Raw genomic sequence first — 16,395 nt, 5'->3', positions numbered from 1 at the left:
TTCAATGAGAGAATGAAACTTACTGTGGGCAGTAACTGTGGAGTCACCATGACACTGGAGATACAAGCCAGCAGGAAAGTATTGAACAAATGTTAACAATTCATTAGGAAACTTAGAGTAAGTCAAATTAGTTTAAAGACAGAAAGTCAGTAAACAAGTAGCAATAGCAACAACACTACCCAAAATAACATTGACATTGGATATTCCTGTGTAACTAGAGGAGACACCACAAATATAGGAGATAGGGGACACTATGGTCAGGATCATATTCAATCTAGTACAGAAGCAAAAATATTAACAGGAACTATCAGAATGGCACATTCAACAACAATAGTATGAACATGGAAAGGGTAAACTGATACAGTTCTGAGGAGGGAGTCAGTCCTTTGAAGCAATGCAAAGCAGTTACTTCAAATTTGAATTGGTATGATAATGACAGTAAAATAATAGAACATGTAAAACCTAAACTAACAAGCATAGAAGGAAATTTAAAGTAGGAATAATTTTAGATTCTGAGAGTGATGTAGCCATGATTGATCACTGTTTCTTGGAATGAAATAAGTTATTGGATGTATTCCCTAGACTACCAGTAACAGGAGCACATGGACCAGGGATAAAAGATATACCAGCAAATGATAAGTTATTAATTACATCCACATTAAATGATTATACAATTCAGAAACCATTGTGGTTTTAAACATACCCATAATTCTAGGAGTAGATTGGCTTTCAGACCAGAAGGTATCATTATACTTCCATGATGAAACAGTAATATTTCCATATGGAGAGCGAGAAGAGGCAGTTACGATACACACTGAACAAATAACTACACATAGATTGAATTTAATTCTTGTGATACAATGTGATCTAGGATGACATACCAAACACCAACAATGCAACCGTGATTTACAGGTAGACAAAAGTGATATAATCAATAGCACAAATTTAAAAAAAATCTCATTGTAAATGAAAGAGATTATATTTTTACTTTCTTATGCAAACACATAAATAAATGTCTTTCCAATGAGACCAGAAATTATTAAAGATTTCGATTGTACTTCAAAGTTTAAACCCCAAAGACCATTCTAAAATCAGACCATACTCTAAACTTGTAACTATGAAGCCATTACTGCAAAAGAAAATTAGTAGAATGTTACAATGGAATACAACTGTGGCCTCTGATACTTGTTACATCAACTCTTTAGTTGTCATTGAAAAACAAGGTACAACTATTGTAGTGTTTCGAGAATTTCTGTGTAAATTCTAGAACCACTCAGCCTTCTACCATCTTGAACACATGGTATTTTAGAAGTGAGTGTGGGCTGATAGAATCCTACCTACTGCACTTCACATGTTTGTGTGTGCAGGTTCGAAATTCAGTTGTGAGAAGAATGTAGACTTGGTGGTCGAACGGCAACAACAAATACATGCTGGGCGATCCATAGAAGTTTTAGTGAAAGTGTATGGAAGAAGCATGGAGCTTCTATGTTATTCTGTGCTAATTTTGTCAGTGACCATTGATATAATAACGAGAACAGTTGAGAAGGTACTCTTGAAAAAAACTCTTGTCTTAGCCTTGTTGAAGGGAAGACGTGTATCCTGATTCATGTTGAGAATGGACAGAGTGTTTGAGCCACCTTCCCCTTATATGTAAATAAGTTTGTTTCTGACTTTTGGAGACACAAGAGACTTACTAAACAGTATATATTTATGTGAAGTGTGGGATTTGTAAAATGTCTGTAGTTCAAATAAACGTTGCTGGTTGAAGCAAATGAAACTTTGTGTGTCTACTTATTTTTACAGTAGAAAGAGTCTTGGGAGATTCCTCCAACAAGCAGCATACATCAGAGAAGAAATGAAGAAGAGTTTGCAAAAGCAAGCTAGCCAGCAAGGAAGGTAGGCCGAGCATCTCAAGAAAATTATCTCGTAAAAGAAGTGGAAGTGTGGGTATCTACTTCACACTTAAATTGTTGTCCAAAGCTGTTAGAATGTGGCAACCAGTGAGAAAGGACTGAAAAGAAACAGGAATTCTAAGACCAAAAAATGAGAAATTAAGCTGTTGTGTCTTGCCATAGGAACTAAACCAAATATGACAAAGAATCTACTATGAGACAACGGAATATGCTCAAATATATAAAGGAGCAAAATTTGGAATTGAGAAATAGAGAAGAAGATTCCAGTGTGTTTCTCTAAGAAGAAATATGCCTAGAACACTTTGATTAAGAAGATCCAGTGTCGGGACTGTAGAGCTCTCATATACATTGCGGGGACGCAGTCATGGAAACCAACATCCAACATTGCCAGCACCAGTTGCTGTTCACCAGTGCACCGGTATTTTATACCTTTTATGAGATGTGATGTAAATGGGAGGGTTTACATAGGTTTTGAAAGGGTGGGTATTGTAAATAAAAACATGGTTTGCAAGAGGAAATAAATCATGGCTAATACAAAACACACATCACACCTTTCACATAACCCTCAGAAACAAGTGTGCCTGATTCTTCACCATTTGCCATTTCCATAGGGTTGCTAAAGATTTCCTTTGGGGACCTCAAGAGTGAAGGTGGGAATGTTTGTTCTGTACGAGACAATTTAGCACCAAACCTCCTCCGGCATCTCACTCAAGGTTTTCTGTCTTTGGGGCTATCTTCTTTCTCTTCGTAGATCTTAGCAACCATATCTATTTTTTTCCTTTATTACTTCTCATTTGAGGACCTATCAATTTTTCCCCTCTTTCCACATTCACAAACTTCTATCACTGAAGTCCTTCCTTGTTTCCTTAGTTTGTAATAACCTACATCTAATCTTTGGAGAAGAAGGCAGAAGAAGCAGACTACATGAGCACACATTAACATAAACTCAAAAATACATTTAGACACAAACATTGAAATTACAGACTAAAAAGCCTGTCATGATGTGAGAATCACAAGGTACTGTAGGGGAAAGACTATGTGTACACAAGGAAATATGAACACACATATATATAAAAATTATGATGATTCCACATTACATTTGTGCATAAGAACTATGATGGTTCTACATCATTTTTTTAATTGCGTATGTATATAAGAACTATGATGGTTCTACGTAATTTTTTAATATATATATACCCACACACAAAGAGGTGTATATAAAAAAAGAATAGTGCCAAAGTACTCATGAGCAAAGAGAGAGACAAAAGCATGTGAGTTGTGGGATAACTATAAAGGAGTAATGAGCAGGAGATAGACAAGGAAGGGACATGAGGGGTGGGGGAAAAAAAAAAAAAAAAAAAAAGAGCAGGAGTGGCATTAGTCATGCTGATTATTAGGAAATGTCAGTTTAATAAATACTCTGACGAATTGTAGGATAGTGGCAATTGAATAGTATATATAGACATAGTATCTACTAAGAGCATTGAAGTGGAGATGTAGAGGAGGACTCTAGCGAGTAAATGAAGCAGTAAAAAGTGAATGAAAAATGTAAAATAGATTTTTATTTTTACCAGAGAATACTTAATTATAGTATACATAGGAATGTATACTAGGGTAATGAACCATGAGGTCTGTTCAGAAAGGATAAGGGGGGTGTACCTGGCATTTGCTAAGTATATAGGGCAGGTGTACCTACATGGTGATAGGACACACTGTGGCCTAAAAAATACGAATGTTTTGTAAAGGGGCATACCTACCAGAATCATAAGGTCAGTCCACAAGCAAGATATAGGCTCTGATCCTAGGAGGAAGGGGACAGTATTGTGACAAAAGTCACAAATTTTATAGGTATTTTTCTGGAAAGTTAGAATTCTATGTGCAACTAACATTATTATGTTTCATGTAAGTTTACGAGTGTAAAAAAGAACATTTTAATTTTGCCCAGACTTCCTCCAAACTACAAAAAATACCAAAAATAGTATATACTAGGGAAAAGTAGTACAAAAAAAAAAAAAAAAAATAAGAATGGAAAGTAGATTACTCATGTGTCATGAACACCTGAAGTTTATGACTGAAAATAAGGAAAGAGTCCTTACATTCCCAAATTCTAGGGAAGCTGACCGAACCACGAATAAATGCTAATGTCTGGATGTGAAAGTAAAGTAAGAATAGAATAAAGAAACACTAAGCTAAAGACTGTTCTAGAGAAAAATAAGATTGTTGTTGAAGTGATAGATGTATGTACAAACATGTATAAGAAAAGTATATTGTAATGTCATGAAATGTTGTTGTTGTTGTTGTGGTCTTCAGTCCTGAGACTGGTTTGATGCAGCTCGCCATGCTACTCTATCCTGTGAAAGCTTCTTCATCTCCCAGTACCTACTGCAACCTACATCCTAATGAATCTCCTTAGTGTATTCATCTCTTGGTCTCCCTCTACAATTTTTACCCTCCAAGCTGCCCTCCAATGCTAAATTTGTGATCCCTTGATGCCTCAGGACATGTGCTATCAACCAATCCCTTCTTCTAGTCAAGTTGTGCCACAAACTTCTCTTCTCCCAAATCCTATTCAATACCTCCGCATTAGTTACGTGATCTACCTACCTAATCTTCAACATTCTTCTGTAGCGCCACATTTTGAAAGCTTCTATTCTCTTCTTGTCCAAACTAGTTATCGTCCATGTTTCACTTCCATACATGGCTACACTCCATACAAATACTTTCAGAAACGACTTCCTGACACTTAAATCTATACTCGATGTTAACAAATTTCTCTTTCTCAGAAATGCTTTCCTTGCCATTGCCAGTCTACATTTTATATCCTCTCTACTTCGACCATCATCAGTTATTTTGCTCCCCAAATGGCAAAACTCCTTTACTACTTTAAGTGACTCATTTCCTAATCTCATTCCCTCAGCATCACCCGACTTAATTCGACTACATTCCATTATCCTCGTTTTACTTTTGTTGATGTTCATCTTATGTCCTCCCTTCAAGACACTGTCCATTCCATCAAGACACTGCTCTTCCAGGTCCATTGCTGTCTCTGACAGAATTACAATGTCATCAGTGAACCTCAAAGTTTTTATTTCTTCTCCCTGGATTTTAATACCTACTGCGAATTTTTCTTTTGTTTCCTTTACTGCTTGCTCAATATACAGATTGAAAAACATCGGGGAGAGGCTACAACCCTGTCTCAATCCCTTCCCAACCACTGCTTCCCTTTCATGCCCCTCGACTCTTATAACTGTCATAACTGCCATCTGCTTTCTGTACAAATTGTAAATAGACTTTCGCTCCCTGTATTTTACCCCTGCCACCTTCAGAATTTGAAAGAGAGTATTCCAGTTAACGTTGTCAAAAGCTTTCTCTAAGTCTACAAATGCTAGAAACGTAGGTTTGCCTTTCCTTAATCATTCTTCTAAGATAAGTCGTAAGGTCAGTATTGCCTCACATGTTCCAACATTTCTACGGAATCCAAACTGATCTTCCCCAAGGTCCGCTTCTACCAGTTTTTCCATTTGTCTGTAAATAATTCGCATTAGTATTTTGCAGCTGTGGCTTATTAAACTGATAGTTCAGTAATTTTCACATCTGTCAACACCTGCTTTCTTTGGGATTGGAATTATTATATTCTTCTTGAAGTCTAAGGGTATTTCGCCTGTCTCGTACATCTTGCTCACCAGATGGTGAGTTTTGTCAGGACTGGCTCTCCCAAGGCCGTCAGTAGTTCTAATGGAAAGTTGTCTACTCCCGGGGCCTTGTTTCGACTCAGGTCTTTCAGTGCTCTGGCAGACTCTTCATGCAGTATTGTATCTTCCATTTCATCTTCATCTACTTTCTCTTCCATTTCCATAATATTGTCCTCAAGTACATAGCCCTTGTATAGACCCTCTATATACTCCTTCCACCTTTCTGCTTTCCCCTCTTTGCTTAGAACTCTGGTTTCCATCTGAGCTCTTGATATTCATACAAGTGGCTCTCTTTTCTCCAAAGGTCTCTTTAATTTTCCTGTAGGCTGTATCTATCTTACCCCTAGTGAGATAAACCTTACATCCTTATATTTGTCCTCTAGCCATCCCTGCTTAGCCATTTTGCACTTCCTGTCGATCTCATTTTTGAGATGTTTGTATTCCTTTTTGCCTGCTTCATTTACTGCATTTTTATATTTTCTCCTTTCATCAATTAAATTCAATATTTCTTCTGTTACTCGAGGATTTCTACTAGCCCTTGTCTTTTTACCTACTTGATCCTCTGCTGCCTTCACTACTTCATCCCTCAGAGATACCCATTCTACTTCTACTGTATTTCTTTCCCCCATTCCGGTCAATTGTTCCCTTATGCTGTCCCTGAAGCTCTGTACAACCTCTGGTTTAGTCAGTTTATCCGGGTCCCATCTCCTTAAATTCCCACCTTTTTGTAATTTCTTCAGTTTTAATCTACAGTTCATAACCAATAGAGTGTGGTCAGAGTCCACATCTGCCCCTGGAAATGTCCTACAATTTAAAACCTGGTGCCTTGTTATGAGTGATATTATTTACATAGTGATTGTGTATAAAATGTTGTGCATCTGATCGGGGGAGTATATATGTAGTGTTTAAAGAATATCTGTGTAAATTCTAGAACTACTCAGCCTTCTACCGTCTTGAACACATGATATTTTATATGTGAGTGTGTGATGATAGAATCCTACCTACTGCATGTCACATGTTTGTGTGTGCAGGTTTGAAATTCAGTCATGAGAGGAATGTAGGCATGGAAGTTTTAGTGAAAGTGTATGAAAGAAGCATGGAGCTTGTATGTCATTCTGTGCTAATTGTGTCAGTGATCATTGTTATAATAACAAGAACAGATAAGAATGTACTCTTGAAAAAAACTCTTGTCTTAGCCTTGTTGAAGGGATGACGTGTATCCTGACTTACGTTGAGAATGGACAGGGTGTTTAAGCCACCTTTCTCTTACATGTAAATTAGTTTGTTTCTGATGTTTGGAGACACTAGAGACATACTAAACAGTATATATTTATGTGAAGAGTGGGATTTGTAAAATGTCTGAAGGTCAAATATATGTTGTTTGTTGAAACAAATGAAACTTTGTGTGTCTACTTATTTTTAAAGTAGAAAGAGTCTTAAGAGATTCCTGTACCCAGCAGCATGCTTCAGAGAAGAAGTGAAAGAGAGTTTTCAGCAGCAGGCTAGCCAGCAAGGAAGGACGGCAAAGCATCTCAAGAAAGTCTCTCGTAAAGAAGTGGAAGTTTGGGTATCTGCTTCACACTTAAATTATCATCCAAAGCTATTAGACTATGTTATTGAGATTAGTTGTCCATACTGTCAATAAATAATTTCATCAAAAATGACAGGCCACCTCTCATGCAGAAAATGTTAACAAAATTTGGTGGAGCAGGGTACGTAATCACATTGGATTATGGTGATGATACTAGCAAATCATACTACATAATGATTCAAGAAATTGTATATTGTTTTTATTCAAAGGAGTATCATAACAATTCCAAGTATTACCCTTTTGTCTAATTGTTTTTGTATCAGGAATCATAAGAGTGTCTGATATGGTAAAAGGTATTGTATAATATTATATGTATCTAAAAACAAAGATGATGTGACTTACCAAACGAAAGCGCTGGCATGTCGACAGACACACAAACAAACATACACACAAAATTCAAGCTTTTGCAACAAACTGTTGCCTCATCAGGAAAGAGGGAAGGAGAGGGAAAGACGAAAGGATGTGGGTTTTAAGGGAGAGGGTAAGGAGTCATTCCAATCCCGGGAGCGGAAAGACTTACCTTAGGGGGAAAAAAGGATGGGTATACACTCGCACACACATATCCATCCACACATATACAGACACAAGCAGACATATGCAGAGGCAAAGAGTTCTTTGCCTCTGCGTATGTCCAAGCAAATCTGAACATGTCCTGGAATTTTGGAGAGCGAAGTTGATTATGTGTGAGTGCCTGAACTCTGATAATTGTCTGAAAATAAAAATTTAAACTTTTCTCTCGACGTAAGACTTGAACCAAGGACCTCACATTTCGCAGCTGCTCGTGCTAACCACTGGACCACGGCCCTCCTGTGCTCACATCATCCTTGATGTGGCCTATGTTGCCCATGGACTACTCAGCTTGTATATTTTGCTTATTTTTTCATAGTTCCACACAACTTCTTCCTGTTTTCTCGATTGATCTGTGTTCAGTTTTTCAAGACCTATCCACTGTGCCAACTTATAACTAAATCTGAGGGTGGTGCGATGGGGAGGTTCCCTTGTAAGAAGAAGTACACATAGAACTCCTCAGCTAAGAAGAAACAGTGTGGGGAGGTCTCACATACATCGCTGGGATGCAGATGAGGAAACCAACACACATCCAATGCCACCAGAACCAGCTGCTGTTCACCGGTGCTGACTTGCCTCCACATCCACTCACCTACGCAATGAGAATACTACACCAAGTGAGCATGAAAGAAAACTTGATTACTTTAGTACAAAGTGGTACAAGATACTGTTGATTGAACTGTTATTGTGTAATTATCATATATAAAGTGTATTTTAAATGCCCATGAGAATTAAAGCACATAAAAGTATGGAAAATATACAACAGGTTGGGGAAACTTGAGACCCAGTTATGGCCATGAGTATTAGCAGAGAAGTGCCTGACTGGGCTGAGGTGATAAATTTAATTAAATCTCAGAGTCTTAAGTTAAACTCATTAAATTCTCAATTAAATGCTCAGAATGTGACTCTAAGTAAAGAACTAGACTTGCTAAATTCTCAATTAAATACTCAAATGGCAAATTTAGGTTTGTTAAACGCCCAAGTTGACTCTCAAAGCAAGGAATTTTGTAATCTATGTGAAGGCATGGGTGCTTTGAAGACTGAATTCAGTGTCATAAGTAATAAAGTAGAGAATTTAAAATTAGATTTAAAGAATGAGTTGACAGATTCTTTGACCACTCATATAAATCATATGTTTACTTACCTTAGTCAGAAACAGAATGACACTTTATCAAAAATGTTAGAACTTGATATTGAGAAAAAATGTAATAATGTAGAATCAGAAGTTATTGAAAAGTTAGGCTCTTTTGAAAACATGTGCAATATTAAATACAATGATGTAAGACAGGGAACGAATACTTTGAAGGGGAGTGTACATAAGCATAATGAGTTAATGCCAATTGTTCAATCACAAATTACAGGTGTCAATACATGGGTAGATAAGATAGAAAGGAAAAATAGCTAACTCTGATATTATAAATATAATTAGTTAGCAGGAACAATTTGGAGAAATTATAGATCGAAAGGTTACTGAGATAATAACATCTGGGAACATATCGTCTATTCCTTCTTCTGGACTTATTGATACCAGGAGAGGTATGGACGACATGTGGAGAGAAATTAAGCTTGTCCAAGACAAAGTAGAAAAAAGGATAACTTCACCTAAGGTTGTGTTAACTAGTGAAGCCGTGACTGATTTTCAGTTGGGAGCTAATTCAGGGTTGTCTAGACAATTCCCTAAATTTAAGTCAGATTGAGATGTACATCCAACCCATTTCTTAAAATGATTTGACCAAGCTTGGCCAAAAAGTTGGGAAGATTCCAAGAAGATCAAATTTGCTGTGGGGTACCTTCTAGGGGAAGTCTCAGAATGGGGAACAATAAATATTGAGAATTTTTTCTCTGGGGTAGACTTTCAAAAGAAATTTAAAAAGAAGTACTGGTCTGCCAGTGCTCAATAAAAGTTATATTAGATCTATGGGACCCAAAATATTATAACAATACTTGAGGTAATATAAGGAAATATTTCAACTGGTATTTAACACAAGAGAAAATATAGAAAGAGGGAAATAGAATGTAAAGGATGTAAAATTTTATACCCTCAGGGACGTGAACATTCTAAGTTAACTAGCGACAGGCAGAGTAATGACCATCGGATCCCAAGTTGTTTTTGGTGTTCTTCCAAATAGTTTCCTGCACCAAATTCCTTTTAAATCTAGAACTATTCTGTAATCTTATTGCTTAGAAAAATAGATATGACTATGAAATAGAGAACAACTTAAGAGAATCACAGACAAAAAGTGATATCTAGACACAATAAACTAAATAGAGTAATATTTGTGGAAAATATAATAAGATGTGACTAGCTGAACAACTGTTATACTGTTATTGCATAGATTTTCTATTTTGTACAGAGTATTTTATACCTTTTATGAGATGTGATATAGATGGGAGAGTTTGTATAAATTTTGAAAGGGATGGGTATTTTAGCTAAAAGTATGATTTACAGTGACAAATAAATCATGATTAACACAAACACACATCACACCTTTCAAACAACCCTCACAAACAAGGGTGCCTGATTTTTCATCATTTGCTGTTTCCATAGGGTTGCTAGGATTTCCTTCGGGAATCTCAAAGGGTGCACGTGGGACAAGTCCATTCTGTAGGAGATGATTTAACGTGAAACCTTCTCTGGCATTTCACTCAAGTACCTGAGGGGTAGGGATCCTAGGGAAGGGGAGTGTGAAGGGTTTTCTACCTTTGGGGGTGTCTTCTTTCTCTTCTTTGATCCTAGCATCAAAATCTATTTTTTCGTTTCTTACTTCTCATTTGAGGACCTGTCTATATTTTCCCTCTTTCCATATTCACAAACATCTATTGCTGAAATCCTTACTTATGTCTGTGGTTACTGAAAACCTAAATCTTATCTTTAGAGAAGAAGGCCAAAAAATCAGACTACACATTTTGCCAACTAACAATGTATTTGACCACTATACACAATAAATAATTCACATTCCACATGAATATGTAACTACCTGCAAGTTTCTCATACAGTCGGACATTAGAAAAAAATTGAGTTACAGTTAAAACAAAGTTGGCTTGCATAGCATGACCTTTCTTAACATGAATCATAAAATGAGTCTTGCCTCAAACAAGGTTGCGTTTGCAGCCACTCTTCTTTACTGAATAGCTGGCTGCATTCACAAACTTCTATCGCTGAAGTCCTTCCTTATTTCCATGGTTACTAAAAACCTAAATCTTATCTTTAGATAAGAAGACCAAACAATCAGACTAAATGAACATACATCCACATATACACATATATACACTTATACACAAACATTAAATCACATAACAGGAAGCCTGTCACAATGTGAAAACTGCCAGGTGTTGTAGGGAAAATATCTGTAAATCTGTAAATATGTGCACATATATAAGAAGTTATGATGGTTCTACACTGAATATACATAAGAAGAGGTGCACATACATAACAAACAACTATAAAGTAGTAATGAGTAGTGGATAAATAAGAGAGAGGCATCAGCAAAGAAAGAAAATGAAAGTAGGAGTGGAATTAGTCATGTTGATCATTTAGAAACGTCAGTGTAATGAATACTCTGATAAATTGAAGGATAGTGGTGTGTAAATAGTGTATGTAAAATTTGATAGTTATAGGAGGACTCTAGGGAGTAAATGATATATTAGAGAATGAATGCAAAGTTTAAGATAGATTTATATCTTTACCAGAAGATGCTTAATTAGGGTATACATAGAAATGTATACTAAGGTAATGAACCATGTGGTCTGTTCAGAAAGGATAGGGGGGTTTGGGGGTGTACCAGCATAGTATAAAGGGCAGGCATACCTACATGGAAATAGGATGATCTATAGCCTAAAAATTGGGAATGTTTTGTAAGGAACATACCAACCAGAATGGAAGAGGAAGTGCTCTCATAAGGTCAACCCACAAGCAATGTATAGGTGCTTATCCTAGGAGAAGGGAATAGTACTGTGACAAAAGTCACAAATTTTGAAGGGATTATTCTCGGAAGTGTGAATTCTATGAATGACTAGCATTATTATGTTTTGTGGAACTAAATGAGGGTCAAAAGAAAACTTTCTTTTTGTCCAGAGTTCCTCCAAGCTACAAAAAATGAAAACAGTACATACTAGGAGAAAGGTAGTACAAAAGATAAGAATAGAAAATAGTTTACTTGTGTGCAATAAACACCTAAAGTTTATGATTGGAAAAAAAAAGAAAAAATGGAAAATAAAGAAAAGAAAAACACTCCTCACAATTCCTAAATATTAATAAAACTGACTAAAATTATGAGTAAATGCTCATGTCTTAATAAAAAAAGTAAAATAAGAAAAGAGTAGAGCAACAGTAAGCAAAAGATTGTTCAAGAGAGGACAGAGAATTGTTATGGTAAGGAAAGATATGTATATACACATATGCATGAAATATATACTGTTAAGATATGAAATGTTATTATGAGTGATATAATTTGCATAATGATTATACATAAAATATCACATGTTTGATATTGGGGGGGGGGGGGGGGGGGAGGGCAGGGGGATATGTAATGATTCGAGAATTTCTGTGTAAATTCTAGAACCACTCAGCCTTCTACCATCTTAAACACATGATATTGTGGATATGAGTGTGGGATGGTAGAAACCTACCTACTGCACATCACATGTTTGTGTGTGCAGGTTTAAAATCAGTCGTGGGAAGAAAGTAGATGCAGCGGTCAAACAAGAACAGTTGAAAAAGTACTCTTGTAGACTCTGGACGCAATCTTGTTAAAGGCAAGACTTATTTTATGATTCATGTTAAGGAAGGTCATGATAGCCAAGCCAACTTTCTTTTAACTGTAACTCAATTCGTGTCTAACATCTGACTGTATGAGAGACTTGCAGGTAGTTACATATTCATGTGGAAAGTGAAATTTTTGTTGTGTCTGGAGGTCCAATACATTGTTAGTTGATGAATAGTAAAGTAGAAAGAGTCTAAAAATTCCTGTACCTAGCGTTATTCAACAAAGGAGAAGTCAAGAGGGTTTACGGAAAATGGCTATTCAGTAAAGAAGAGTGGCAGCAAATTCCAAGTAAGTCATCTTGTAAAGAAGTGGAAGGTGGTTTGGGGGAATGAACTGATATAACCCAGATCTACACTCACACTTTAAGTCATCAGAACATTAGAGTGGATTATCTAAGTGTATCTCATTTTGCACCTATGCTTCACAAAACTCACCCAGTCTACCATGATTATTGCTGTAGGCCCATTAAAAAAAGCACTCTCCAACTGCATATACTTCCCCTTGGCTCCATATTTGGTAAGCAGCAGTGCCTAAATTGTGACATAATCAAAAAATGCATCTGCATTCAGCTTTGTCCATGTTTGACACATCTGTCTAACTGCCATTTTACAAATTTAACTTTTGCTTAACCACCAAATGATAGGCATGAAATTGTCCCATGCTAGCAGTGCGTTTGTGATTCAAACATGGCACTCAACTTTATCCTGGACCAGTATTGGTCGTTTCTCTCCTGTTCCACAAGGAAACAGAACAAAACAAGAATGAGTATCTATATCCCTTTGTATGAATCCTGAATTCTCTTAACTTATCTTAGTGGCCCTTACTTGAAATGTTCATCAGTGGCAGCAGAATCATTTAGTAGTAGCTTCAAATGCCAATTCTCTATATTTCCTCAACAGTATTTTGCTCCTACAGGGATTCCTACTTCAGTTCACAAAGCATCTCACTAACACTTATGTGTTGTTCAAACCTGCCAGTAACAAATGTAGCAACATGCTTCCAAATTGTTTCAAATCTTCCTTTAATCCCAAACATGCTCGGTACTCGGGAATTGGATGCACTAGTGTTCCCTCCATGTTGCTACATGAACTACAAACATTACAGACCTGTAATTGCACTGTGGCTGTGAAAATTCAGTAAGAAGTAGCGCAACAACATGCCTACAATCAGAGCTGCTAGACATTGTCTCATAGAATCAAAGAGCATCTGAATATGTTGCTGAGGAATACTCTGCAACATGGTTCGTAGGCATGACTACAAGCCATTAACTTTAGTTGAAGGAAAGCCTGAACAAACAACTTGCCGACCAATCATATCCCAGATATGTTTCATGGACAACATGTCAGGCAGATGGGCAGGTCAGAGAAGCAGCAATATCCTTCATTCTTTGAAGACAGCTTGCACATTCATTGCTGCATGCAACCAGATGTTGTCCTGTTGAAATATGGCACCTGGAATGGCTACAGGAGGGGCAGTGCCTCAGGCTGTGAAACTTCCAGGATATAGTGGTTGATGTTAACACTGCCATCAAGATGTAGGAGGCAAGATTGTATGTTATAAGCAATCACACTTGGCATTTGTCTGCTATGCCACTCAACAACACAGTCTGCCCAATTTTTTTTACCATGGTGGCAATGAACACATATGTGGCCATCACTGTACGACAATGTGAAATGTGGTTCATGCAAAAACTTTACATTTTGCCATTTGACATCCCTGCATTGGCATTCACATGTTCTTTGCAGTCTGTGGCATTGGTAGTTCTGGTCAGTGGAAGCCGACACAATGGCATGTGTGCCACCAGACCAGCCCTCAGCCACCACAAACACATCTACATGCATTGCTGCACTCCAGCATCACACCAACACTGTGGATGAAGCTGTTCTATCCGCTACAGCCAAGCAGACAAAATGACATTCATCTTATACTGTGCCCACATTGTAACATATAGTATCCTGTCTCCACTGTGTACAGCCCTCTTCTCTCCACAGGTACCACAAGTGATTTACTGATAAAGCAGCATGCCCTGTATGAGCTGTAATGTCACAGAATGACAGACCCACCTTCTGGAGACCAATCACATATTTACATTCCAATGCTTAACCATGTAAAGTCAGCAAGGCATAAGGGCACTTGGTTACACATGTCCACTTCATATGATGGCTATGCACTGACTGAGCATTGCATAACACTGAGCTGTCCAGTCACACAAAAAAGGAAACTGTTGGGCCTTCATGCATGTCACCTCTGTGCCATTTAAATCACTTTGTGGTTCCACAGTTCTACACATCCTCCTATCATGGCATGTTGCAGGCCGTTGCTTCTGAGTGTTTCACTTTTTACAAATACCAGAGTAGATGAGATACACTTACCTACAGTACTCTCACTAATCAGCAAGCAGATCATCACAAAAGTATTTTCTAGCCATAAATGAGCTTCAATGGGAATTTAGAACTGACAGTACAGATTTGGTTATTCAAAATTTCTTAAGCTCCTCTCATTCTTGTAGTGTGACAATTGAGGCAACTATGGCCAGTAACCTTAAAAGTTATATACAAAGGTATGTGGACTCAAAAATAAAAGTACAAGATCATGAGGAACCTGTGTTGTCACCACTTATGATTAGAGCCTAATTTTTCTAAGAAGAATAGAAGGCTTGAAACAGAATCTCTGATGATTTTGTAGCAAACTAGGCTGGCACTCACTGGACTTGAACTGAGGGGTTCAGAATTGTGAGGCTTACTGCGAGTGTACTACATACTTTTTTTAAGATACAGTAAATATCCAACAAATAAAATTAATGACAGCCGTAAGTGATTTCAAAGTAGAAGTGTAAGTTGTGATTATACGGCTCCTAAAGATGAAATGATTAAAATCCTAGTGATCAACTGTCAGAGGGTCTGCGAGGAAGTCACAGAGTTTGAAGCAACTCTAAAAAGTAGTCTAGATCTTATAGCAACTGGTACAGAAAATTGGATAAAAACAAAAAATTACACCACTGAGATTTCTGGAACAAGTCTAAGTTTATATCAGAAGGGTAGGCTAATGGAAATGGAGGTGTATACATTACCATACAAAAGAAACTACGTTTTTCCAAAACAATAACTGCAGATCGACACAGGATTGTCTGGGTAAGACTCAGTATTAAGAGTGGGTATAAACCTATAATTGGGTTAATCTACTGGCCACCGGATGTAATAGAGATTTTCACTATGCACTAATATATACGTTCCACATTCATAGTGATATTGTTGGAGGGAACTTCAATCGTCAAACAATCAATCAGGACAGTAACAGTTTTGTAAGTGGTTGGTGGGAGAGTCATGCTGTGAAATAATGCTAAACACTTTCTCTGTAAACAACTTGGCATAGGTGGTTGGGAAGTACACTCATGACAGAACTGTATTAAACCTATTAGCAACACATAGAGCTGACCTCTTTTTGGATGTCCATAATATCAGTGGTATCAGTGACCATAAGACAATTGTAGTAACAATGTTTACTAAAGTACACATGAACTATGGACCTTGCTGAGGTGGGGAGGCTTGATGCTTCAGAGATACAAATAGCTGTACTGTGTCTACAACCACACTGGAGTGGTATCTGTGGTGAGGACAGACTAAATTGGCACTTGAAGAGGGGCAGCAACCTTTTCAGTAGTTGCAGGGCCAATTGTCTAGATGATTTACCAATCTGGCCTTCTAATACTAGCCAATACAACATTGCTGTGCTGGTGCTGCAACTGGCTGGAAGCAATAAGAAAATGACAGTCATCATTCCCCCCCCCCCCCCCCCCCCCACCCCCCAGATACATGCAGCTCTATTGTATGGCTTAATGATGATAGAATTCTCTTGGGTAAAATATT

Source organism: Schistocerca americana, chromosome 3 (genome assembly GCF_021461395.2).
Source record: "Schistocerca americana isolate TAMUIC-IGC-003095 chromosome 3, iqSchAmer2.1, whole genome shotgun sequence".
Lineage (NCBI taxonomy): Eukaryota > Metazoa > Arthropoda > Insecta > Orthoptera > Acrididae > Schistocerca > Schistocerca americana.
The sequence above is the reverse complement of the archived record's forward strand: the minus strand, read 5'-3'. Positions refer to the sequence as shown.